The sequence below is a fragment of the Stenella coeruleoalba genome, assembly GCF_951394435.1.
Source record: "Stenella coeruleoalba genome assembly, contig: scaffold_33, whole genome shotgun sequence".
Classification (NCBI taxonomy): Eukaryota; Metazoa; Chordata; class Mammalia; order Artiodactyla; family Delphinidae; genus Stenella; species Stenella coeruleoalba.
Window position 1 is genome coordinate 1,105,333 of NW_027646420.1, and position 27,385 is coordinate 1,132,717.

Sequence of the window (27,385 nt, forward strand, 5' to 3'; positions counted from 1 at the left end):
CTATGTCTCCGAAAGAGAATCAAGCATGTGTACAGGGGCAAAAACGCAGCAGTGATAGGATTGGAGAGGTTCGGTGAGCAAATGAAGACCCTTTGAAGTCATATTGCATGGTACCCACTCCACGGGTTTCAACTACCCAGGTTTTAGGTATTCTTCCTTCAGCTAAAACATGCATGTGGAACCCAGAGTATGATCAACCATGTGATTGGGAGACGTGTTCAAATATGTCTCAGTTTTCCTCCCCTGGTACTCGGGTGCAACATTCCAGACGCTTTACTAACACTCTCCCCACTTGGAGAGTCAGCGCCTTTAACCTCCTGTTTGGCACACTTTGCAATTTCTGCGGAAGTTGAACAGGAATAGCGAGAACCAATGAGAGGCTAGCTGGAGGTGTCTGGACGTGCAAATTTAACTCTCATTTCCCACCAGGAAGAGGAAATAACCAAAGGCTCAGCGTGCCGTACCAGAACCAATTTAGGGCCTGAAGCCATCCTGCGGTGTTGCGGCCAGCTCAAAAGAAAGCGAGTTGAAGAAAGGAGCTCAGGGGCACTGTAATTCACAAACCTGCAGAGTTATAAATGACAGCTATCGTCCAAAAATAGACTGAAGTAAGGCTGCCAAGAGGACTTGAAAGCGGGGCAGAATTGCAGGAAACCGATTTCAGGAGGTAGACTGGAATTGCATTGAAAGCATAGGAAAAGAGGCAGAACGTCCACAATGATGCACTTGGCCAAAAAGGGCGTATGCGTTTTTTCCTGAATATATTCAGGAAAAAACGCATACGCCCTTTTTGGCCAACCAAGCAAGCTTGCAAAGGAAATCTGCACTACAATGAAGTCTCACTTCCCCCCGGTCAAAAGGGCCATCTGAAAAAAGTGTAAAATCCAGAAAGGCAGGACAGGCCATGGAGAACTGGGAGCCTTGTTATGCTGATGGGCGGGATGTAAATTGCCAACAACCACTCCGGAGAAGTGTATGGTGTTTCCTGAAACATCTAAAAAACAAAGCAACAGAGCCTAGGGCACTTCCACTTATGGTCCTATAGCTTAGGGAAATTAAAATCAAAAAGACACAGCCACCCCAAAGTTTGGAACGGCTCTGTTTACAAGAAACTCATTTATAGTACAAGTTCAACATCGCAGAAAGTGAAAAATGGATAAAGAATTTGTGGTATTTACTTACAAAGCAACATCACTCAGCAATGAAATCTGTGTCACAAGGCCCTTAGCAGCACAATGAGTGGATTCAGGTATGATGATTCTAACTGAAATAAGTCACACAGAAAAAGAAACATCATAAGATATCAGTAATACACGGAATGTAAACTTGGCTACACAGGAACTGAATTACAGAACAGAACAGGGTCTCAAATTTAGAAAACCAACTTATGCTTGCTTAAGGGGAAAGGTGAGTTGGGGTGCTGCATAAAACCAGAGATTGAAATGAGCACAGATAAAGTTCCTTAAGCCAAATATGGAATAGACAAGAGCTACTCCTTGCTCAAAGAATTGGACTCAACACCGCATATTAAACGCCTAAGAATGTACCTGACTAGTAAGTATCTTAAAACCTATGGATTGCTATGTCTCCGAAAGAGAATCAAGCATGTGTACAGGGGCATAAACGCAGCAGTGATAGGATTGGAGAGGTTCGGTGAGCAAATGAAGACCCTTTGAAGTCATATTGCATGGTACCCATTACACGGGTCTCAACTCTCCAGGTTTAAGGTATTCTTCCTTCAGCTAAAACATGCATGTGGAACCCAGAGTATGATCAACCGTGTGAACGGGAGACGTGTTCAAATATGTCTCAGTTTTCCTCCCCTGGTACTCGGGTGCAACATTCCAGATGCTTTACTAACACTCTCCCGACTTGGAGAGTCAGTCCCTTTAACCTCCTGTTTGGCCCAGTTTGCAATTTCTGTGGAAGATGAACAGGAATAGCGAGAACCAATGAGAGGCTAGCTGGAGGTGTCTGGATGGGCAAATTTAACTCTCACTTCCCACCAGGAAGAGGAATTAACCAAAGGCTCAGCGTGCCGTGCCAGAACCAGATTAGGGCCTGAAACCATCCTGCGGTGTTGCGGCCAGGTCACAAGAAAGCGAGTTGAAGAAAGGAGCTCAGGGGCACTGTAATTCACAAACCTGCAGAGTTATAAATGACAGCTATCGTCCAAAAATAGACTGAAGTAAGGCTGCCAAGAGGACTTGAAAGCGGGGCAGAATTGCAGGAAACCGATTTCAGGAGGTAGACTGGAATTGTATTGAAAGCATAGGAAAAGAGGCAGAACGTCCACAATGATGCACTTGGCCAAAAAGGGCGTATGCGTTTTTTCCTGAATATATTCAGGAAAAAACGCATACGCCCTTTTTGGCCAACCAAGCAAGCTTGCAAAGGAAATCTGCACTACAATGAAGTCTCACTTCCCCCCGGTCAAAAGGGCCATCTGAAAAAAGTGTAAAATCCAGAAAGGCAGGACAGGCCATGGAGAACTGGGAGCCTTGTTATGCTGATGGGCGGGATGTAAATTGCCAACAGACATTCGGGAGAAGTGTATGGTGTTTCCTGAAACATCTAAAAAACAAAGCAACAGAGCCTAGGGCACTTCCACTTCTGGTCCTATAGCTTAGGGAAATTAAAATCAAAAAGACACAGCCACCCCAAACTTTGGGACGCCTCTGTTTACAAGAACCTCGTTTACAGTACAATTTCAACATCGCAGAAAGTGAAAAATGGATAAAGAAGTTGTGGTATTTACTTACAAAGCAATATCACTCAGCAATGAAATCTATGTCATCAGGCCCTTAGCAGCACAATGAGTGGATTCAGGTATGATGATTCTAACTGAAATAAGTCACACAGAAAAAGAAACAACATAAGATATCAGTAATATATGGAATGTAAACTTGGCTACACAGGAACTGAATTACAGAACAGAACAGGATCTCAAATTTAGAAAACCAACTTATGCTTGCTTAAGGGGAAAGGTGAGTTGTGGTGCTGCATAAAACCAGAGATTGAAATGAGCACAGATAAAGTTCCTTAAGCCAAATATGGAATAGACAAGAGCTACTCCTTGCTCAACGAAATGGACTCAACACCGCATATTAAAGGCCTAAAAATGTACCTGACTAGTAAGTATCTTAAAACCTATAGATTGCTATGTCTCCGAAAGAGAATCAAGCATGTGTACAGGGGCAAAAACGCAGCAGTGATAGGATTGGAGAGGTTCGGTGAGCAAATGAAGACCCTTTGAAGTCATATTGCATGGTACCCATTCCACGGGTCTCAACTCTCCAGGTTTAAGGTATTCTTCCTTCAGCTAAAACATGCATGTGGAACCCAGAGTATGATCAACCATGTGATCGGGAGACGTGTTCAAATATGTCTCAGTTTTCGTCCCCTGGTACTCGGGTGCAACATTCCAGACGCTTTACTAACACTCTCCCCACTTGGAGAGTCAGCGCCTTTAACCTCCTGTTTGGCCCAGTTTGCAATTTCTGCGGAAGATGAACAGGAATAGCGAGAACCAATGAGAGACTAGCTGGAGGTGTCTGGACAGGCAAATTTAACTCTCATTTCCCACCAGGAAGAGGAAATAACCAAAGGCTCAGCATGCCGTGCAGGAACCAGATTAGGGCCTGAAGCCATCCTGTGGTGTTGCGGCCAGCTCAAAAGAAAGCGAGTTGAGGAAAGGAGCTCAGGGGCACTGTAATTCACAAACCTGCAGAGTTATAAATGACAGCTATCGTCCAAAAATAGACTGAAGTAAGGCTGCCAAGAGGACTTGAAAGCGGGGCAGAATTGCAGGAAACCGATTTCAGGAGGTAGACTGGAATTGCATTGAAAGCATAGGAAAAGAGGCAGAACGTCCACAATGATGCACTTGGCCAAAAAGGGCGTATGCGTTTTTTCCTGAATATATTCAGGAAAAAACGCATACGCCCTTTTTGGCCAACCAAGCAAGCTTGCAAAGGAAATCTGCACTACAATGAAGTCTCACTTCCCCCCGGTCAAAAGGGCCATCTGAAAAAAGTGTAGAATCCAGAAAGGCAGGACAGGCCATGGAGAACTGGGAGCCTTGTTATGCTGATCGGCGGAATGTAAATTGCCACAGACACTCGGGAGAAGTGTATGGTGTTTCCTGAAACATCTAAAAAACAAAGCAACAGAGCCTAGGGCACTTCCACTTATGGTCCTATAGCTTAGGGAAATTAAAATAAAAAAGACACAGCCACCCCAAAGTTTGGGACGCCTCTGTTTACAAGAACCTCATTTACCGTACAAGTTCAATGTCACAGAAAGTGAAAAATGGATAAAGAACTTGTGGTACTTACGTACAATGCAGTATCACTCAGCAATGAAATCTATGTCATCAGGCCCGTAGCAGCATAATGAGTGGATTCAGGTACGATGATTCTAACTGAAATAAGTCACACAGAAAAAGAAACATCATAAGATATCACTAATACACGGAATGTAAACTTGGCTACACAGGAACTGCATTCCAAAACAGAACAGGGTCTCAAATTTAGAAAACCAACTTATGCTTGCTTAAGGGGAAAGGTGAGTTGGGGTGCTGCATAAAACCAGAGATTGAAATGAGCACAGATAAAGTTCTTTAAGCCAAATATGGAATAGACAAGAGCTACTCCTTGCTCAACGAAATGGACTCAACACCCCATATTAAACGCCTAAGAATGTACCTGACTAGTAAGTATCTTAAAACCTATGGATTGCTATGTCTCCAAAAGGGAATCAAGCGTGTGTACAGGGGCATAAACGCAGGAGTGATAGGATTGGAGAGGTTCGGTGAGCAAATGAAGACCCTTTGAAGTCATATTGCATGGTACCCATTCCACGGGTCTCAACTCTGCAGGTTCCAGGTATTCTTCCTTCAGCTAAAACATGCATGTGGAACCTAGAGTATGATCAACCATGTGATCGGGAGACGTGTTCAAATATGTCTCAGTTTTTGTACCCTGGTACTCGGGTGCAACATTCCAGACGCTTTACTAACACTCTCCCGACTTCAGAGTCAATCCCTTAAATCTCCTGTTTGGCCCAGTTTGCAATTTCTGCGGAAGATGAACAGGAATAGCGAGAACCAATGAGAGACTAGCTGGAGGTGTCCTGACGGGCAAATTTAACACTCACATCCCACCACGAAGAGGAATTAACCAAAGGCTCAGCGTGCCGTGCCAGAACCAGATTAGGGCCTGAAGCCATCCTGCGGTGTTGCGGCCAGCTCACAAGAAAGCGAGTTGAAGAAAGGAGCTCAGGGGCACTGTAATTCACAAACCTGCAGAGTTATAAATGACAGCTATCGTCCAAAAATAGACTGAAGTAAGGCTGCCAAGAGGACTTGAAAGCGGGGCAGAATTGCAGGAAACCGATTTCAGGAGGTAGACTGGAATTGCATTGAAAGCATAGGAAAAGAGGCAGAACGTCCACAATGATGCACTTGGCCAAAAAGGGCGTATGCGTTTTTTCCTGAATATATTCAGGTAAAAACGCATACGCCCTTTTTGGCCAAGCAAGCAAACATGCAAAGGAAATCTGCACTACAATGAAGTCTCACTTCCCCCCGGTCAAAAGGGCCATCTGAAAAAAGTGTAAAATCCAGAAAGGCAGGACAGGCCATGGAGAACTGGGAGCCTTGTTATGCTGATGGGCGGGATGTAAATTGCCAACAACCACTCGGGAGAAGTGTATGGTGTTTCCTGAAACATCGAAAAAACAAAGCAACAGAGTCTAGGGCACTTCCACTTATGGTCCTATAGCTTAGGGAAATTAAAATCAAAAAGACACAGCCACCCCAAAATTTGGGACGCCTCTGTTTACAAGCACCTCGTTTACCATACAAGTTCAACATCGCAGAAAGTGAAAAATGGATAAAGAAGTTGTGGTATTTACTTACAAAGCAATATCACTCAGCAATGAAATCTATGTCATCAGGCCCTTAGCAGCACAATGAGTGGATTCAGGTATGATGATTCTAACTGAAATAAGTCACACAGAAAAAGAAACATCATAAGATATCAGTAATACACGGAATGTAAACTTGGCTACACAGGAACTGAATTACAGAACAGAACAGGGTCTCAAATTTAGAAAACCAACTTATGCTTGCTTAAGGGGAAAGGTGAGTTGGGGTGCTACATAAAACCAGAGATCGAAATGAGCACAGATAAAGTTCCTTAAGCCAAATATGGAATAGACAAGAGCTACTGCTTGCTCAACGAAATGGACTCGACACCGCATATTAAACGCCTAAGAATGTACCTGACTAGTAAGTATCTTAAAACCTATGGATTGCTATGTCTCCGAAAGAGAATGAAGCATGTGTACAGGGGCATAAACACAGCAGTGAAAGGATTGGAGAGGTTCGGTGAGCAAAAGAAGACCCTTTGAAGTCATATTACATGGTACCCATTCCACGGGTTTTAACTACCCAGGTTTAAGGTATTCTTCCTTCAGCTAAAACTTGCATGTGGAACCTAGAGTATGATCAACCATGTGATCGGGAGACGTGTTCAAATATGTCTCAGTTTTCATACCCTCGTACTCGGGTGCAACATTCCAGACGCTTTACTAACACTCTCCCCACTTGGAGAGTCAGTCCCTTTAACCTCCTGTTTGGCCCAGTTTGCAATTTCTGTGGAAGATGAACAGGAATAGCAAGAACCAATGAGAGACTAGCTGAAGGTGTCTGGATGGGCAAATTTAACTCTCATTTCCCACCAGGAAGAGGAATTAACCAAAGGCTCAGCGTGCCGTGCCAGAACCAGATTAGGGCCTGAAGACATCCTGCGGTGTTGCGGCCAGCTCACAAGAAAGCGAGTTGAAGAAAGGAGCTCAGGGGCACTGTAATTCACAAACCTGCAGACTTATAAATGACAGCTATCGTCCAAAAATAGACTGAAGTAAGGCTGCCAAGAGGACTTGAAAGCGGGGCAGAATTGCAGGAAACCGATTTCAGGAGGTAGACTGGAATTGCATTGAAAGCATAGGAAAAGAGGCAGAACGTCCACAATGATGCACTTGGCCAGAAAGGGCGTATGCGTTTTTTCCTGAATATGTTCAGGAAAAAACGCATACGCCCTTTTTGGCCAACCAAGCAAACTTGCAAAGGAAATCTGCACTACAATGAAGTCTCACTTCCCCCCGGTCAAAAGGGCCATCTGAAAAAAGTGTAAAATCCAGAAAGGCAGGACAGGCCATGGAGAACTGGGAGCCTTGTTATGCTGATGGGCGGGATGTAAATTGCCAACAGAAACTCGGGAGAAGTGTACGGTGTTTCCTGAAACATCGAAAAAACAAAACAACAGAGTCTAGGGCACTTCCACTTATGGTCCTATAGCTTAGGGAATTTAAAATCAAAAAGACACAGCCACCCCAAAGTTTGGGACGCCTCTGTTTACAAGAACCTCGTTTACCGTGCAAGTTCAATATCACAGAAAGTGAAAAATGGATAAAGAACTTGTGGTACTTACGTACAATGCAGTATGAATCAGCAATGAAATCTATGTCATCAGGCCCGTAGCAGCATAATGAGTGGATTCAGGTACGATGATTCTAACTGAAATAAGTCACACAGAAAAAGAAACATCATAAAATATCACTAATACACGGAATGTAAACTTGGCTACACAGGAACTGAATTCCAAAACAGAACAGGGTCTCAAATTTAGAAAACCAACTTATGCTTGCTTAAGGGGAAAGGTGAGTTGGGGTGCTGCATAAAACCAAAGATTGAAATGAGCACAGATAAATTTCCTTAAGCCAAATATGGAATAGACAAGAGCTACTCCTTGCTCAGCGAAATGGACTCAATACCCCATATTAAACGCCTAAGAATGTACCTGACTAGTAAGTATCTTAAAACCTATGGATTGCTATGTCTCCAAAAGAGAATCAAGCGTGTGTACAGGGGCATAAACACAGCAGTGAAAGGATTGGAGAGGTTCGGTGAGCAAAAGAAGACCCTTTGAAGTCATATTACATGGTACCCATTCCACGGGTTTCAACTACCCAGGTTTAAGGTATTCTTCCTTCAGCTAAAACATGCATGTGGAACCTAGAGTATGATCAACCATGTGATCGGGAGACGTGTTCAAATATGTCTCAGTTTTCATACCCTGGTACTCGGGTGCAACATTCCAGACGCTTTACTAACACTCTCCCGACTTGGAGAGTCAGTCCCTTTAACCTCCTGTTTGGCCCAGTTTGCAATTTCTGCGGAAGATGAACAGGAATAGCGAGAACCAATGAGAGACTAGCTGGAGGTGTCTGGATGGGCAAATTTAACTCTCATTTCCCACCAGGAAGATGAATTAACCAAAGGCTCAGCATGCCGTGCCAGAACCAGATTAGGGCCTGAAGCCATCCTGCGGTGTTGCGGCCAGCTCAAAAGAAAGCGAGTTGAAGAAAGGAGCTCAGGGGCACTGTAATTCACAAACCTGCAGAGTTATAAATGACAGCTATCGTCCAAAAATAGACTGAAGTAAGGCTGCCAAGAGGACTTGAAAGCAGGGCAGAATTGCAGGAAACCGATTTCAGGAGTTAGACTGGAATTGCATTGAAAGCATAGGAAAAGAGGCAGAACGTCCACAATGATGCACTTGGCCAAAAAGTGCGTATGCGTTTTTTCCTGAATATATTCAGGAAAAAACGCATACGCCCTTTTTGGCCAACCAAGCAAGCTTGCAAAGGAAATCTGCACTACAAAGAAGTCTCACTTCCCCCGGTCAAAAGGGCCATCTGAAAAAGGTGTAAAATCCAGAAAGGCAGGACAGGCCATGGAGAACTGGGAGCTTTGTTATGCTGATGGGCGGGATGTAAATTGTCAACAGACACTCCTGAGAAGTGTATGGTGTTTCCTGAAACATCTAAAAAACAAAGCAACAGAGCCTAGGGCACTTCCACTTATGGTCCTATAGCTTAGGGAAATTAAAATCAAAAAGACACAGCCACCCAAAAGTTTGGGACTCCTCTGTTTACAAGAACCTCGTTTACTGTAAAAGTTCAATATCGCAGAAAGTGAAAAATGGATAAAGAAGTTGTGGTACTTATGTACAATGCAGTATCACTCAGCAATGAAATCTTTGTCATCAGGCCCATAGCAGCTTAATGAGTGGATTCAGGTACGATGTTTCTAACTGAAATAAGTCACACAGAAAAAGAAACATCATAAGATATCACTAATACACGGAATGTAAACTTGGCTACACAGGAACTGAATTACAGAACAGAACAGGGTCTCAAATTTAGAAAACCAACTTATACTTGCTTAAGGGGAAAGGTGAGTTGGGGTGCTGCATAAAACCAGAGATTGAAATGAGCACAGATAAAGTTCCTTAAGCCAAATATGGAATAGACAAGAGCTACTCATTGCTCAACGAAATGGACTCAACACCGCATATTAAACGCCTAAGAATGTACCTGACTAGTAAGTATCTTAAAACCTATGGATTTCTATGTCTCCGAAAGACAATCAAGCATGTGTACAGGGGCATAAACGCAGCAGTGATAGGATTGGAGAGGTTTGCTGAGCAAATGAAGACCCTTTGAAGTCATATTGCATGGTACCCATTCCACGGGTTTCAACTACCCAGGTTTAAGGTATTCTTCCTTCAGCTAAAACATGCATGTGGAACCTAGAGTATGATCAACCATGTGATCGGGAGACGTGTTCAAATATTTCTCAGTTTTCGTACCCTGGTACTCGGGTGCAACATTCCAGACGCTTTACTAACACTCTCCCGACTTGGAGAGTCAGTCCCTTTAACCTCCTGTTTGGCCCAGTTTGCAATTTCTGCGGAAGATGAACAGGAATAGAGAGAACCAATGAGAGACTAGCTGGAGGTGTCTGGACGGGCAAATTTAACTCTCATTTCCCACCAGGAAGAGGAATTAACCAAAGGCTCAGCGTGCCGTGCCAGAACCAGATTAGGGCCTGAAGCCATCCTGCGGTGTTGCGGCCAGGTCACAAGAAAGCGAGTTGAAGAAAGGAGCTCAGGGGCACTGTAATTCACAAACCTGCAGAGTTATAAATGACAGCTATCGTCCAAAAATAGACTGAAGTAAGGCTGCCAAGAGGACTTGAAAACGGGGCAGAATTGCAGGAAACCGATTTCATGAGGTAGACTGGAATTGCACTGAAAGCATAGGAAAAGAGGCAGAACGTCCACAATGATGCACTTGGCCAAAAAGGGCGTATGCGTTTTTTCCTGAATATATTCAGGAAAAAACGCATACGCCCTTTTTGGCCAACCAAGCAAGCTTGCAAAGGAAATCTGCACTACAATGAAGTCTCACTTCCCCCCGGTCAAAAGGGCCATCTGAAAAAAGTGTAAAATCCAGAAAGGCAGGACAGGCCATGGAGAACTGGGAGCCTTGATATGCTGATGGGTGGGATGTAAATTGCCAACAGACACTCGGGAGAAGTGTATGGTGTTTCCTGAAACATCTAAAAAACAATGCAACAGAGCCTAGGACACTGCCACTTATGGTTCTATAGCTTAGGGAAATTAAAATCAAAAAGACACAGCCACCCAAAAGTTTGGGACGCCTCTGTTTACAAGAACCTCGTTTACAGTACAAGTTCAACATTGTAGAAAGTGAAAAATGGATAAAGAAGTTGTGGTATTTACTTACAAAGCAATATCACTCAGCAATGAAATCTGTGTCATCAGGCCCTTAGCAGCACAATGAGTGGATTCAGGTATGATGATTCTAACTGAAATAAGTCACACAGAAAAAGAAACATCATAAGATATCAGTAATACATGGAATGTAAACTTGGCTACACAGGAACTGAATTACAGAACAGAACAGGGTCTCAAATTTAGAAAACCAACTTATGCTTGCTTAAGGGTAAAGGTGAGTTGGGGTGCTGTATAAAACCAGAGATTGAAATGAGCACAGATAAAGTTCCTTAAGCCAAATATGGAATAGACAAGAGCTACTCCTTGCTCAACGAAATGGACTCAACACCGCATATTAAACGCCTAAGAATGTACCTGACTTGTAAGTATCTTAAAACCTATGGATTGCTATGTCTCCGAAAGAGAATCAAGCATGTGTACAGGGGCATAAACGTAGCAGTGATAGGATTGGAGAGGTTCGGTGAGCAAATGAAGACCCTTTGAAGTCATATTGCATGGTACCCATTCCACGGGTTTCAACTACTCAGGTTTAAGGTATTCTTCCTTCAGCTAAAACATGCATGTGGAACCTAGAGTATGATCAACCATGTGATCAGGAGACGTGTTCAAATATGTCTCAGTTTTCGTACCCTGGTACTCGGGAGCAACATTCCAGACGCTTTACTAACACTCTCCCGACTTGGAGAGTCAGTCCCTTTAACCTCCTGTTTGGCCCAGTTTGCAATTTCTGCGGAAGATAAACAGGAATAGCGAGAACCAATGAGAGAATAACTGGAGGTGTCTGGACAGGCAAATTTAACTCTCATTTCCCACCAGGAAGAGGAATTAACCAAAGGCTCAGCGTGCCGTGCCGGAACCAGATTAGGGCCTGAAGCCATTCTGCGGTGTTGCGGCCAGCTCACAAGAAAGCGAGTTGAAGAAAGGAGCTCAGGGGCACTGTAATTCACAAACCTGCAGAGTTATAAATGACAGCTATCGTCCAAAAATAGACTGAAGTAAGGCTGCCAAGAGGACTTGAAAGCGGGGCAGAATTGCAGGAAACCGATTTCAGGAGGTAGACTGGAATTGCATTGAAAGCATAGGAAAAGAGGCAGAACGTCCACAATGATGCACTTGGCCAAAAAGGGCGTATGCGTTTTTTCCTGAATATATTCAGGAAAAAACGCATACGCCCTTTTTGGCCAACCAAGCAAGCTTGCAAAGGAAATCTGCACTACAATGAAGTCTCACTTCCCCCCGGTCAAAAGGGCCATCTGAAAAAAGTGTAAAATCCAGAAAGGCAGGACAGGCCATGGAGAACTGGGAGAATTGTTATGCTGATGGGCGGGATGTAAATTGCCAACAGACACTCGAGAGAAGTGTATGGTGTTTCCTGAAACATCTAAAAAACAAAGCAACAGAACCTAGGGCACTTCCACTTATGGTCCTATAGCTTAGGGAAATTAAAATCAAAAAGACACAGCCACCCCAAAGTTTGGAACGGCTCTGTTTACAAGAACCTCGTTTACAGTACAAGTTCAACATCGCAGAAAGTGAAAAATGGATAAAGAAGTTGTGGTATTTACTTACAAAGCAATATCACTCAGCAATGAAATCTATGTCATCAGGCCCTTAGCAGCACAATGAGTGGATTCAGGTATGATGATTCTAATTGAAATAAGTCACACAGAAAAAGAAACATCATAAGATATCACTAATACACGGAATGGAAACTTGGCTACACAGGAACTGAATTATAGAACAGAACAGGGTCTCAAATTTAGAAAACCAACTTATTCTTGCTTAAAGGTAAAGGTGAGGTGGGGTGCTTCATAAAAACAGAGATTGAAATGAGCACAGATAAAGTTCCTTAAGTCAAATATGGAATAGACAAGAGCTACTCCTTGCTCAACGAAATGGACTCAACACCGCATATTAAACGCCTAAGAATGTACCTGACTAGTAAGTATCTTAAAACCTATGGATTTCTATGTCTCCGAAAGAGAATCAAGCATGTGTATAGGGGCATAAACGCAGCAGTGATAGGATTGGAGAGGTTCGGTGAGCAAATGAAGACCCTTTGAAGTCATATTGCATGCTACCCATTCCACGGGTTTCAACTACCCAGGTTTAAGGTATTCTTCCTTCAGCTAAAACATGCATGGGGAACCTAGAGTATGATCAACCATGTGATCGGGAGACGTGTTCAAATATGTCTCAGTTTTCGTACCCTGGTACTCGGGTGCAACATTCCAGACGCTTTACTAACACTCTCCCGACTTGGAGAGTCAGTCCCTTTAACCTCCTGTTTGGCCCAGTTTGCAATTTCTGCGGAAGATGAACAGGAATAGCGAGAACCAATGAGAGACTAGCTGGAGGTGTCTGGACGGGCAAATTTAACTCTCATTTCCCACCAGGAAGAGGAATTAACCAAAGGCTCAGCGTGCCGTGCCATAACCAGATTAGGGCCTGAAGCCATCCTGCGGTGTTGCGGCCAGGTCACAAGAAAGCGAGTTGAAGAAAGGAGCTCAGGGGCACTGTAATTCACAAACCTGCAGAGTTATAAATGACAGCTATCGTCCAAAAATAGACTGAAGTAAGGCTGCCAAGAGGACTTGAAAGCAGGGCAGAATTGCAGGAAACCGATTTCAGGAGGTAGACTGGAATTGCATTGAAAGCATAGGAAAAGAGGCAGAACGTCCACAATGATGCACTTGGCCAAAAAGGGCGTATGCGTTTTTTCCTGAATATATTCAGGAAAAAATGCATACGCCCTTTTTGGCCAACCAAGCAAGCTTGCAAAGGAAATCTGCACTACAAAGAAGTCTCACTTCCCCCCGGTCAAAAGGGCCATCTGAAAAAGGTGTAAAATCCAGAAAGGCAGGACAGGCCATGGAGAACTGGGAGCTTTGTTATGCTGATGGGCGGGATGTAAATTGTCAACAGACACTCCTGAGAAGTGTATGGTGTTTCCTGAAACATCTAAAAAACAAAGCAACAGAGCCTAGGGCACTTCCACTTATGGTCCTATAGTTTAGGGAAATTAAAATCAAAAAGACACAGCCACCCAAAAGTTTGGGACTCCTCTGTTTACAAGAACCTCGTTTACTGTAAAAGTTCAATATCGCAGAAAGTGAAAAATGGATAAAGAAGTTGTGGTACTTACGTACAATGCAGTATCACTCAGCAATGAAATCTTTGTCATCAGGCCGGTAGCAGCTTAATGAGTGGATTCAGGTACGATGTTTCTAACTGAAATAAGTCACACAGAAAAAGAAACATCATAAGATATCACTAATACACGGAATGTAAACTTGGCTACACAGGAACTGAATTACAGAACAGAACAGGGTCTCAAATTTAGAAAACCAACTTATGCTTGCTTAAGGGGAAAGTGAGTTGGGGTGCTGCATAAAACCAGAGATTGAAATGAGCACAGATAAAGTTCCTTAAGCCAAATATGGAATAGACAAGAGCTACTCCTTGCTCAACGAAATGGACTCAACACCGCATATTAAACGCCTAAGAATGTACCTGACTAGTAAGTATCTTAAAACCTATGGATTGCTATGTCTCCGAAAGACAATCAAGCATGTGTACAGGGGCATAAACGCAGCAGTGATAGGATTGGAGAGGTGTGGTGAGCAAATGAAGACCCTTTGAAGTCATATTGCATGGTACCCATTCCACGGGTTTCAACTACCCAGGTTTAAGGTATTCTTCCTTCAGCTAAAACATGCATGTGGAACCTAGAGTATGATCAACCATGTGATCGGGAGACGTGTTCAAATATTTCTCAGTTTTCGTACCCTGGTACTCGGGTGCAACATTCCAGACGCTTTACTAACACTCTCCCGACTTGGAGAGTCAGTCCCTTTAACCTCCTGTTTGGCCCAGTTTGCAATTTCTGCGGAAGATGAACAGGAATAGCGAGAACCAATGAGAGACTAGCTGGAGGTGTCTGGACGGGCAAATTTAACTCTCATTTCCCACCAGGAAGAGGAATTAACCAAAGGCTCAGCATGCCGTGCCAGAACCAGATTAGGGCCTGAAGCCATCCTGCGGTGTTGCGGCCAGCTCACAAGAAAGCGAGTTGAAGAAAGGAGCTCAGGGGCACTGTAATTCACAAACCTGCAGAGTTATAAATGACAGCTATCGTCCAAAAATAGACTGAAGTAAGGCTGCCAAGAGGACTTGAAAGCGGGGCAGAATTGCAGGAAACCGATTTCAGGAGGTAGACTGGAATTGCATTGAAAGCATAGGAAAAGAGGCAGAACGTCCACAATGATGCACTTGGCCAAAAAGGGCGTATGCGTTTTTTCCTGAATATATTCAGGAAAAAACGCATACGCCCTTTTTGGCCAACCAAGCAAGCTTGCAAAGGAAATCTGCACTACAATGAAGTCTCACTTCCCCCCGGTCAAAAGGGCCATCTGAAAAAAGTGTAAAATCCAGAAAGGCAGGACAGGCCATGGAGAACTGGGAGCCTTGTTATGCTGATGGGCGGGATGTAAATTGCCAACAGACACTCGGGAGAAGTGTATGGTGTTTCCTGAAACATCTAAAAAACAAAGCAACAGAACCTAGGGCACTTCCACTTATGGTCCTATAGCTTAGGGAAATTAAAATCAAAAAGACACAGCCACCCCAAAGTTTGGAACGGCTCTGTTTACAAGAACCTCGTTTACAGTACAAGTTCAACATCGCAGAAAGTGAAAAATGGATAAAGAAGTTGTGGTATTTACTTACAAAGCAATATCACTCAGCAATGAAATCTGTGTCATCAGGCCCTTAGCAGCACAATGAGTGGATTCAGGTATGATGATTCTAACTGAAATAAGTCACACAGAAAAAGAAACATCATAAGATATCAGTAATACACGGAATGTAAACTTGGCTACACAGGAACTGAATTACAGAACAGAACAGGGTCTCAAATTTAGAAAACCAACTTATGCTTGCTTAAGGGGAAAGGTGAGTTGGGGTGCTGCATAAAACCAGAGATTGAAATGAGCACAGATAAAGTTCCTTAAGCCAAATATGGAATACACAAGAGCTACTCCTTGCTCAACGAAATGGACTCAACACCGCATATTAAACGCCTAAGAATGTACCTGACTAGTAAGTATCTTAAAACCTATGGATTGCTATGTCTCCGAAAGAGAATCAAGCATGTGTACAGGGCCATAAACGCAGCAGTGATAGGATTGGAGAGGTTCGGTGAGCAAATGAAGACCCTTTGAAGTCATATTGCATGGTACCCATTCCACGGGTTTCAACTACCCAGGTTTTAGGTATTCTTCCTTCAGCTAAAACATGCATGTGGAACCCAGAGTATGATCAACCATGTGATCGGGAGACGTGTTCAAATATGTCTCAGTTTTCGTACCCTGGTACTCGGGTGCAACATTCCAGACGCTTTACTAACACTCTCCCGACTTGGAGAGTCAGTCCCTTTAACCTCCTGTTTGGCCCAGTTTGCAATTTCTGCGGAAGATGAACAGGAATAGCGAGAACCAATGAGAGACTAGCTGGAGGTGTCTGGACGGGCAAATTTAACTCTCATTTCCCACCAGGAAGAGGAATTAACCAAAGGCTCAGCGTGCCGTGCCGGAACCAGATTAGGGCCTGAAGCCATCCTGCGGTGTTGCGGCCAGGTCACAAGAAAGCGAGTTGAAGAAAGGAGCTCAGGGGCACTGTAATTCACAAACCTGCAGAGTTATAAATGACAGCTATCGTCCAAAAATAGACTGAAGTAAGGCTGCCAAGAGGACTTGAAAGCGGGGCAGAATTGCAGGAAACCGATTTCAGGAGGTAGACTGGAATTGCATTGAAAGCATAGGAAAAGAGGCAGAACGTCCACAATGATGCACTTGGCCAAAAAGGGCGTATGTGTTTTTTCCTGAATATATTCAGGAAAAAGCGCATACGCACTTTTTGGCCAACCAAGCAAGCTTGCAAAGGAAATCTGCACTACAATGAAGTCTCACTTCCCCCCGGTCAAAAGGGCCATCTGAAAAAAGTGTAAAATCCAGAAAGGCAGGACAGGCCATGGAGAACTGGGAGCCTTGTTATGCTGATGGGCGGGATGTAAATTGCCAACAGACACTCGGGAGAAGTGTATGGTGTTTCCTGAAACATCTAAAAAACAAAGCAACAGAGCCTAGGGCACTGCCACTTATGGTCCTATAGCTTAGGGAAATTAAAATAAAAAAGACACAGCCACCCCAAAGTTTGGGACGCCTCTGTTTACAAGAACCTCGTTTACAGTACAAGTTCAACATCGCAGAAAGTGAAAAATGGATAAAGAAGTTGTGGTATTTACTTACAAAGCAATATCACTCAGGAATGAATCTGTGTCATCAGGCCCTTAGCAGCACAATGAGTGGATTCAGGTATGATGATTCTAACTGAAATAAGTCACACAGAAAAAGAAACATCATAAGATATCAGTAATACACGGAATGTAAACTTGGCTACACAGGAACTGAATTACAGAACAGAACAGGGTCTCAAATTTAGAAAACCAACTTATGCTTGCTTAAGGGTAAAGGTGAGTTGCGGTGCTGCATAAAACCAGAGATTGAAATGAGCACAGATAAAGTTCCTTAAGCCAAATATGGAATAGACAAGAGCTACTCCTTGCTCAACGAAATGGACTCAACACCGCATATTAAACACCTAAGAATGTACCTGACTAGTAAGTATCTTAAAACCTATGGATTGCAATGTCTCCGAAAGAGAATCAAGCATGTGTACAGGGGCATAAACGCAGCAGTGATAGGTTTGGAGATGTTCGGTGAGCAAATGAAGACCCTTTGAAGTCATATTGCATGGTACCCATTCCACGGGTTTCAACTACCCAGGTTTCAGGTATTCTTCCTTCAGCTAAAACATGCATGTTGAACCCAGAGTATGATCAACCATGTGAACGGGAGACGTGTTCAAATATGTCTCAGTTTTCCTCCCCTGGTACTCGGGTGCAACATTCCAAACGCTTTACTAACACTCTCCCGACTTGGAGAGTCAGTGCCTTTAACCTCCTGTTTGGCCCAGTTTGCAATTTCTGCGGAAGATGAACAGGAATAGCGAGAACCAATGAGAGGCTAGCTGGAGGTGTCTGAACGGGCAAATTTAACTCTCATTTCCCACCAGGAAGAGGAATTAATCAAAGGCTCAGCATGCCGGGCCGGAACCAGATTAGGGCCTGAAGCCATCCTGCGGTGTTGCGGCCAGGTCACAAGAAAGCGAGTTGAAGAAAGGAGCTCAGGGGCACTGTAATTCACAAACCTGCAGAGTTATAAATGACAGCTATCGTCCAAAAATAGACTGAAGTAAGGCTGCCAAGAGGACTTGAAAGCGGGGCAGAATTGCAGGAAACCGATTTCAGGAGGTAGACTGGAATTGCATTGAAAGCATAGGAAAAGAGGCAGAACGTCCACAATGATGCACTTGGCCAAAAAGGGCGTATGCGTTTTTTCCTGAATATATTCAGGAAAAAACACATACGCCCTTTTTGGCCAACCAAGCAAGCTTGCAAAGGAAATCTGCACTACAATGAAGTCTCACTTCCCCCCGGTCAAAAGGGCCATCTGAAAAAAGTGTAAAATCCAGAAAGGCAGGACAGGCCATGGAGAACTGTGAGCCTTGTTATGCTGAAAGGCGGGATGTAAATTGCCAACAACCACTCGGGAGAAGTGTATGGTGTTTCCTGAAACATCTAAAAAACAAAGCAACAGAACCTAGGGCACTTCCACTTATGGTCCTATAGCTTAGGGAATTAAAATCAAAAAGACACAGCCACCCCAAAGTTTGGAACGGCTCTGTTTACAAGAACCTCGTTTACAGTACAAGTTCAACATCGCAGAAAGTGAAAAATGGATAAAGAAGTTGTGGTATTTACTTACAAAGCAATATCACTCAGCAATGAAATCTGTGTCATCAGGCCCTTAGCAGCACAATGAGTGGATTCAGGTATGATGATTCTAACTGAAATAAGTCACACAGAAAAAGAAACATCATAAGATATCAGTAATACACGGAATGTAAACTTGGCTACACAGGAACTGAATTACAGAACAGAACAGGGTCTCAAATTTAGAAAACCAACTTATGCTTGCTTAAGGGGAAAGGTGAGTTGGGGTGCTGCATAAAACCAGAGATTGAAATGAGCACAGATAAAGTTCCTTAAGCCAAATATGGAATAGACAAGAGCTACTCCTTGCTCAACGAAATGGACTCAACACCCCATATTAAACGCCTAAGAATGTACCTGACTAGTAAGTATCTTAAAACCTACGGATTGCTATGTCTCCGAAAGAGAATCAAGCATGTGTACAGGGGCATAAACGCAGCAGTGATAGGATTGGAGAGGTTCGGTGAGCAAATGAAGACCCTTTGAAGTCATATTGCATGGTTCCCATTCCACGGATTTCAACTACCCAGGTTTAAGGTATTCTTCCTTCAGCTAAAACATGCATGTGCAACCTAGAGTATGATCAACCATGTGATCGGGAGACGTGTTCAAATATGTCCCAGTTTCCGTACCCTGGTACTCGGGTGCAACATTCCAGACGCTTTACTAACACTCTCCCGACTTGGAGAGTCAGTCCCTTTAACCTCCTGTTTGGCCCAGTTTGCAATTTCTGCGGAAGATGAACAGGAATAGCGAGAACCAATGAGAGGCTAGCTGGAGGTGTCTGGACGGGCAAATTTAACTCTCATTTCCCACCAGGAAGAGGAATTAACCAAAGGCTCAGCGTGCCGTGCCGGAACCAGCTTAGGGCATGAAGCCATCCTGCGGTGTTGCGGCCAGCTCAAAAGAAAGCGAGTTGAAGAAAGGAGCTCAGAGGCACTGTAATTCACAAACCTGCAGAGTTATAAATGACAGCTATCGTCCAAAAATAGACTGAAGTAAGGCTGCCAAGAGGACTTGAAAGCAGGGCAGAATTGCAGGAAACCGATTTCAGGAGGTAGACTGGAATTGCATTGAAAGCATAGGAAAAGAGGCAGAACGTCCACAATGATGCACTTGGCCAAAAACGGCGTATGCGTTTTTTCCTGAATATATTCAGGAAAAAACGCATACACCCTTTTTGGCCAACCAAGCAAGCTTGCAAAGGAAATCTGCACTACAATGAAGTCTCACTTCCCCCCGGTCAAAAGGGCCATCTGAAAAAAGTGTAAAATCCAGAAAGGCAGGACAGGCCATGGAGAACTGGGAGCCTTGTTATGCTGATGGGCGGGATGTAAATTACCAACAGACACTCAGGAGAAGTGTATGGTGTTTCCTGAAACATCTAAAAAACAAAGCAACAGAGCCTAGGGCACTGCCACTTATGGTCCTATAGCTTAGGGAAATTAAAATCAAAAAGACACAGCCACCCCAAAGTTTGGGACGCCTCTGTTTACAAGAACCTCGTTTACCGTACAAGTTCAATATCACAGAAAGTGAAAAATGGATAAAGAACTTGTGGTACTTTCGTACAATGCAGTATCACTCAGCAATGAAATCTATGTCATCAGGCCCGTAGCAGCATAATGAGTAGATTCAGGTACGATGATTCTAACTGAAATAAGTCACACAGAAAAAGAAACATCATAAGATATCAGTAATACACGGAATGTAAACTTGGCTACACAGGAACTGAATTCCAAAACAGAACAGGTTCTCAAATTTAGAAAACCAACTTATGCTTGCTTAAGGGGAAAGGTGAGTTGGGTTGCTGCATAAAACCAGAGATTGAAATGAGCACAGATAAAGTTCCTTAAGCCAAATATGGAATAGACAAGAGCTACTCCTTGCTCAACAAAATGGACTCAACCCCGCATATAAAATGCCTAAGAATGTACCTGACTAGTAAGTATCTTAAAACCTATGGATTGCTATGTCTCTGAAAGAGAATCAAGCATGTGTACAGGGGCATAAACGCAGCAGTGATAGGATTGGAGAGGATCGGTGAGCAAATGAAGACCCTTTGAAGTCATATTGCATGGTACCCATTCCACGGGTTTCAACTACCCAGGTTTTAGGTATTCTTCCTTCAGCTAAAACATGCATGTGGAACCCAGAGTATGATCAACCATGTGATCGGGAGACGTGTTCAAATATGTCTCAGTGTTCCTCCCCTGGTACTCGGGTACAACATTCCAGACGCTTTACTAACACTCTCCCCACTTGGAGAGTCAGCGCCTTTAACCTCCTGTTTGGCACAGTTTGCAATTTCTGCGGAAGATGAACAGGAATAGCGAGAACCAATGAGAGACTAGCTGGAGGTGTATGGACGGGCAAATTTAACTCTCATTTCCCACCAGGAAGAGGAAATAACCAAAGGCTCAGTGTGCCGTACTGGAACCAGATTAGGGCCTGAAGCCATCCTGCGGTGTTGCGGCCAGCTCACAAGAAAGCGAGTTGAAGAAAGGAGCTCAGGGGCACTGTAATTCACAAACCTGCAGAGTTATAAATGACAGCTATCGTCCAAAAATAGACTGAAGTAAGGCTGCCAAGAGGACTTGAAAGCGGGGCAGAATTGCAGGAAACCGATTTCAGGAGGTAGACTGGAATTGCATTGAAAGCATAGGAAAAGAGGCAGAACATCCACAATGATGCACTTGGCCAAAAAGGGCATATGCGTTTTTTCCTGAATATATTCAGGAAAAAATGCATACGCCGTTTTTGGCCAACCAAGCAAGCTTGCAAAGGAAATCTGCACTACAATGAAGTCTCACTTCCCCTGGTCAAAAGGGCCATCTGAAAAAAGGGTAAAATCCAGAAAGGCAGGACAGGCCATGGAGAACTGGGAGCCTTGTTATGCTGATGGGCGGGATGTAAATTGCCAACAACCACTCGGGAGAAGTGTATGGTGTTTCCTGAAACATCTAAAAAACAAAGCAACAGAACCTTGGGCACTTCCACTTATGGTCCTATAGCTTAGGGAAATTAAAATCAAAAAGACACAGCCACCCCAAAGTTTGGAACGGCTCTGTTTACAAGAACCTCGTTTACAGTACAAGTTCAACATCTCAGAAAGTGAAAAATGGATAAAGAAGTTGTGGTATTTACTTACAAAGCAATATCACTCAGCAATGAAATCTGTGTCATCAGGCCCTTAGCAGCACAATGAGTGGATTCAGGTATGATGTTTCTAACTGAAATAAGTCACACAGAAAAAGAAACATCATAAGATATCAGTAATACACGGAATGTAAACTTGGCTACACAGGAACGGAATTACAGAACAGAACAGGGTCTCAAATTTAGAAAACCAACCTATGCTTGCTTAAGGGGAAAGGTGAGTTGGGGTGCTGCATAAAACCAGAGATTGAAATGAGCACAGATAAAGTTCCTTAAGCCAAATATGGAATAGACAAGAGCTACTCCTTGCTCAATGAAATGGACTCAACACCACATGTTAAACGCCTAAGAATGTACCTGACTAGTAAGTATCTTAAAACCTATGGATTGCTATGTCTCCGAAAGAGAATCAAGCATGTGTACAGGGGCATAAACGCAGCAGTGATAGGATTGGAGAGGTTCGTGAGCAAATGAAGACCCTTTGAAGTCATATTGCATGGTACCCATTACACGGGTCTTAACTCTCCAGGTTTAAGGTATTCTTCCTTCAGCTAAAACATGCATGTGGAACCCAGAGTATGATCAACCATTTGATCGGGAGACGTGTTCAAATATGTCTCAGTTTTCGTACCCTGGTACTCGGGTGCAACATTCCAGACGCTTTACTAACACTCTCCCGACTTGGAGAGTCAGTCCCTTTAACCTCCTGTTTGGCCCAGTTTGCAATTTCTGTGGAAGATGAACAGGAATAGCGAGAACCAATGAGAGACTAGCTGGAGGTGTCTGGATGGGAAATTTAACTCTCATTTCCCACCAGGAAGAGGAATTAACCAAAGGCTCAGCGTGCCGTGCCGGGACCAGATTAGGGCCTGAAGCCATCCTGCGGTGTTGCGGCCAGCTCAAAAGAAAGCGAGTTGAAGAAAGGAGCTCAGGGGCACTGTAATTCACAAACCTGCAGAGTTATAAATGACAGCTATCGTCCAAAAATAGACTGAAGTAAGGCTGCCAAGAGGACTTGAAAGCGGGGCAGAATTGCAGGAAACCGATTTCAGGAGGTAGACTGGAATTGCATTGAAAGCATAGGAAAAGAGGCAGAACGTCCACAATGATGCACTTGGCCAAAAAGGGCGTATGCGTTTTTTCCTGAATATATTCAGGAAAAAACGCATACGCCCTTTTTGGCCAACCAAGCAAACTTGCAAAGGAAATCTGCACTACAATGAAGTCTCACTTCCCCCCGGTCAAAAGGGCCATCTGAAAAAAGTGTAAAATCCAGAAAGACAGGACAGGCCATGGAGAACTGGGAGCCTTGTTATGCTGATGGGCGGGATGTAAATTGCCAACAGACACTCGGGAGAAGTGTATGGTGTTTCCTGAAACATCTAAAAAACAAAGCAACAGAGCCTAGGGCACTTCCACTTATGGTCCTATAGCTTTGGGAAATTAAAATCAAAAAGACACAGCCACCCCAAAGTTTGGGACGCCTCTGTTTACAAGAACCTCGTTTACCGTACAAGTTCAATATCACAGAAAGTGAAAAATGCATAAAGAACTTGTGGTACTTACGTACAATGCAGTATCACTCAGCAATGAAATCTATGTCATCAGGCCCGTAGCAGCATAATGAGTAGATTCAGGTACGATGATTCTAACTGAAATAAGTCACACAGAAAAAGAAACATCATAAGATATCAGTAATACACGGAATGTAAACTTGGCTACACAGGAACTGAATTACAGAACAGAACAGGTTCTCAAATTTAGAAAACCAACTAATGCTTGCTTAAGGGGAAAGGTGAGTTGGGGTGCTGCATAAAACCAGAGATTGAAATGAGCACAGATAAAGTTCCTTAAGCCAAATATGGAATAGACAAGAGCTACTCCTTGCTCAACGAAATGGACTCAACACCGCATATTAAACGCCTAAGAATGTACCTGACTAGTAAGTATCTTAAAACCTATGGATTGCTATGTCTCCGAAAGAGAATCAAGCATGTGTACAGGGGCATAAACGCAGCAGTGATAGGATTGGAGATGTTCGGTGAGCAAATGAAGACCCTTTGAAGTCATATTGCATGGTACCCATTCCACGGGTTTCAACTACCCAGGTTTTAGGTATTCTTCCTTCAGCTAAAACATGCATGTGGAACCCAGAGTATGATCAACCATGTGATTGGGAGACGTGTTCAAATATGTCTCAGTTTTCGTACCCTGGTACTCGGGTGCAACATTCCAGACGCTTTACTAACACTCTCCCGACTTGGAGAGTCAGTCCCTTTAACCTCCTGTTTGGCCCAGTTTGCAATTTCTGTGGAAGATGAACAGGAATAGCGAGAACCAATGAGAGACTAGCTGGAGGTGTCTGGATGGGCAAATTTAACTCTCATTTCCCACCAGGAAGAGGAATTAACCAAAGGCTCAGCATGCCATGCCAGAACCAGATTAGGGCCTGAAGACATCCTGCGGTGTTGCGGCCAGGTCACAAGAAAGCGAGTTGAAGAAAGGAGCTCAGGGGCACTGTAATTCACAAACCTGCAGAGTTATAAATGACAGCTATCGTCCAAAAATAGACTGAAGTAAGGCTGCCAAGAGGACTTGAAAGCGGGGCAGAATTGCAGGAAACTGATTTCAGGAGGTAGACTGGAATTGCATTGAAAGCACAGGAAAAGAGGCAGAAGGTCCACAATGATGCACTTGGCCAAAAAGGGCGTATGCGTTTTTTCCTGAATATATTCAGGAAAAAACGCATACGCCCTTTTTGGCCAACCAAGCAAGCTTGCAAAGGAAATCTGCACTACAATGAAGTCTCACTTCCCCCCGGTAAAAAGGGCCATCTGAAAAAAGTGTAAAATCCAGAAAGGCAGGACAGGCCATGGAGAACTGGGAGCCTTGTTATGCTGATGGGCGGGATGTAAATTACCAACAGACACTCAGGAGAAGTGTATGGTGTTTCCTGAAACATCTAAAAAACAAAGCAAGAGAGCCTAGGGCACTTCCACTTATAGTCCTATAGCTTAGGGAAATTAAAATCAAAAAGACACAGCCACCCCAAAGTTTGGGACGCCTCTGTTTACAAGAACCTCGTTTACCGTACAAGTTCAATATCACAGAAAGTGAAAAATGCATAAAGAACTTGTGGTACTTACGTACAATGCAGTATCACTCAGCAATGAAATCTATGTCATCAGGCCCGTAGCAGCATAATGAGTAGATTCAGGTACGATGATTCTAACTGAAATAAGTCACACAGAAAAAGAAACATCATAAGATATCAGTAATACACGGAATGTAAACTTGGCTACACAGGAACTGAATTACAGAACAGAACAGGTTCTCAAATTTAGAAAACCAACTAATGCTTGCTTAAGGGGAAAGGTGAGTTGGGGTGCTGCATAAAACCAGAGATTGAAATGAGCACAGATAAAGTTCCTTAAGCCAAATATGGAATAGACAAGAGCTACTCCTTGCTCAACGAAATGGACTCAACACCGCATATTAAACGCCTAAGAATGTACCTGACTAGTAAGTATCTTAAAACCTATGGATTGCTATGTCTCCGAAAGAGAATCAAGCATGTGTACAGGGGCATAAACGCAGCAGTGATAGGATTGGAGATGTTCGGTGAGCAAATGAAGACCCTTTGAAGTCATATTGCATGGTACCCATTCCACGGGTTTCAACTACCCAGGTTTTAGGTATTCTTCCTTCAGCTAAAACATGCATGTGGAACCCAGAGTATGATCAACCATGTGATCGGGAGACGTGTTCAAATATGTCTCAGTTTTCGTACCCTGGTACTCGGGTGCAACATTCCAGACGCTTTACTAACACTCTCCCGACTTGGAGAGTCAGTCCCTTTAACCTCCTGTTTGGCCCAGTTTGCAATTTCTGTGGAAGATGAACAGGAATAGCGAGAACCAATGAGAGACTAGCTGGAGGTGTCTGGATGGGCAAATTTAACTCTCATTTCCCACCAGGAAGAGGAATTAACCAAAGGCTCAGCATGCCGTGCCAGAACCAGATTAGGGCCTGAAGACATCCTGCGGTGTTGCGGCCAGGTCACAAGAAAGCGAGTTGAAGAAAGCAGCTCAGGGGCACTGTAATTCACAAACCTGCAGAGTTATAAATGACAGCTATCGTCCAAAAATAGACTGAAGTAAGGCTGCCAAGAGGACTTGAAAGCGGGGCAGAATTGCAGGAAACCGATTTCAGGAGGTAGACTGGAATTGCATTGAAAGCACAGGAAAAGAGGCAGAAGGTCCACAATGATGCACTTGGCCAAAAAGGGCGTATGCGTTTTTTCCTGAATATATTCAGGAAAAAACGCATACGCCCTTTTTGGCCAACCAAGCAAGCTTGCAAAGGAAATCTGCACTACAATGAAGTCTCACTTCCCCCCGGTAAAAAGGGCCATCTGAAAAAAGTGTAAAATCCAGAAAGGCAGGACAGGCCATGGAGAACTGGGAGCCTTGTTATGCTGATGGGCGGGATGTAAATTACCAACAGACACTCAGGAGAAGTGTATGGTGTTTCCTGAAACATCTAAAAAACAAAGCAACAGAGCCTAGGGCACTTCCACTTATGGTCCTATAGCTTAGGGAAATTAAAATCAAAAAGACACAGCCACCCCAAAGTTTGGGACGCCTCTGTTTACAAGAACCTCGTTTACCGTACAAGTTCAATATCACAGAATGTGAAAAATGCATAAAGAACTTGTGGTACTTACGTACAATGCAGTATCACTCAGCAATGAAATCTATGTCATCAGGCCCGTAGCAGCATAATGAGTAGATTCAGGTACGATGATTCTAACTGAAATAAGTCACACAGAAAAAGAAACATCATAAGATATCAGTAATACACGGAATGTAAACTTGGCTACACAGGAACTGAATTACAGAACAGAACAGGTTCTCAAATTTAGAAAACCAACTAATGCTTGCTTAAGGGGAAAGGTGAGTTGGGGTGCTGCATAAAACCAGAGATTGAAATGAGCACAGATAAAGTTCCTTAAGCCAAATATGGAATAGACAAGAGCTACTCCTTGCTCAACGAAATGGACTCAACACCGCATGTTAAACGCCTAAGAATGTACCTGACTAGTAAGTATCTTAAAACCTATGGATTGCTATGTCTCCGAAAGAGAATCAAGCATGTGTACAGGGGCATAAACGCAGCAGTGATAGGATTGGAGAGGTTCCTGAGCAAATGAAGACCCTTTGAAGTCATATTGCATGGTACCCATTATACGGGTGTTAACTACCCAGGTTTTAGGTATTCTTCCTTCAGCTAAAACATGCATGTGGAACCCAGAGTATGATCAACCATTTGATCGGGAGACGTGTTCAAATATGTCTCAGTTTTCGTACCCTGGTACTCGGGTGCAACATTCCAGACGCTTTACTAACACTCTCCCGACTTGGAGAGTCAGTCCCTTTAACCTCCTGTTTGGCCCAGTTTGCAATTTCTGTGGAAGATGAACAGGAATAGCGAGAACCAATGAGAGACTAGCTGGAGGTGTCTGGATGGGCAAATTTAACTCTCATTTCCCACCAGGAAGAGGAATTAACCAAAGGCTCAGCGTGCCGTGCCGGGACCAGATTAGGGCCTGAAGCCATCCTGCGGTGTTGCGGCCAGCTCAAAAGAAAGCGAGTTGAAGAAA

The 27,385-nt window shown here is 43.7% G+C and overlaps 1 long non-coding RNA gene across 7 annotated transcripts in view; it reads right to left on the reverse strand.

The window, feature by feature from the left end:
• The window catches only part of LOC307181120, a 977,962-nt gene that overhangs the window by 886,684 nt on the left and 63,893 nt on the right, over positions 1-27,385 (reverse strand). The gene's annotated exons all lie outside the window — the stretch shown is intronic.